Below are 631 nucleotides of genomic sequence, written 5' to 3'. Positions count from 1 at the left end.
CCCCGCGCGGCTCCCCGGCCGCGCGCTCCTTCTCCAGCAGGCGGTAGTTGATGCCCATGCCCACGAAGAGGTAGATGCCCGAGGCGATGAGCACGGCGCCCGACGCCCAGTAGGTGTACTTGTAGTCCCCGTACACGTCCTTGAGGCGGCCGAGCAGCGGCGGGCCCAGCAGCACCGGGCAGCACTCGGAGATGGTCACCACGCCCACCGTGGTGGAGAAGCGCTGCGGGCCCACCAGGTCCATCAGCGTCTCGAACAGCACCGAGCTCAGCCACCCGAAGGCGAAGCCGAAGAAGCCGGCGTACAGGCAGAAGCCCAGGTAGCCGCGGGCCAGCGGCAGCAGCAGGTGGCAGACGCCGTTGGCCACGAAGGCGCAGGCGAAGAAGTACTGGATGCGCGGCCGGATCAGGCCCGTGTTGGCCACGAAGCCCATGGTGGGCCGCGCGCCCATGTCCACGAAGGCCAGGATGGACAGCAGGAAGGCCGCCTCCTCGCTCGAGAAGTCCTTGGTCTTGCCGTAGTTGGCGAGGAAGACCAGGGGCGCGAACAGCCCGAAGAACATGACCAGGTTTCCCGAGAGGTAGATGAGGAAGCCGCGGTGCGCCAGCAGCGAGTCCGAGGCGGGGGCGGG

The 631-nt window shown here is 68.5% G+C and overlaps 1 pseudogene; it reads right to left on the bottom strand.

The window, feature by feature from the left end:
• The window catches only part of LOC105987697, a 17,346-nt pseudogene extending 16,721 nt beyond the window's left edge, over positions 1–625 (bottom strand).
• Positions 626–631: the final 6 nt, after the last annotated feature.

The sequence above is a fragment of the Dipodomys ordii genome, unplaced genomic scaffold, assembly GCF_000151885.1.
Source record: "Dipodomys ordii isolate 6190 unplaced genomic scaffold, Dord_2.0 Scaffold44, whole genome shotgun sequence".
Lineage (NCBI taxonomy): Eukaryota > Metazoa > Chordata > Mammalia > Rodentia > Heteromyidae > Dipodomys > Dipodomys ordii.
This window is presented reverse-complemented; position numbering and strand designations above follow the sequence as displayed.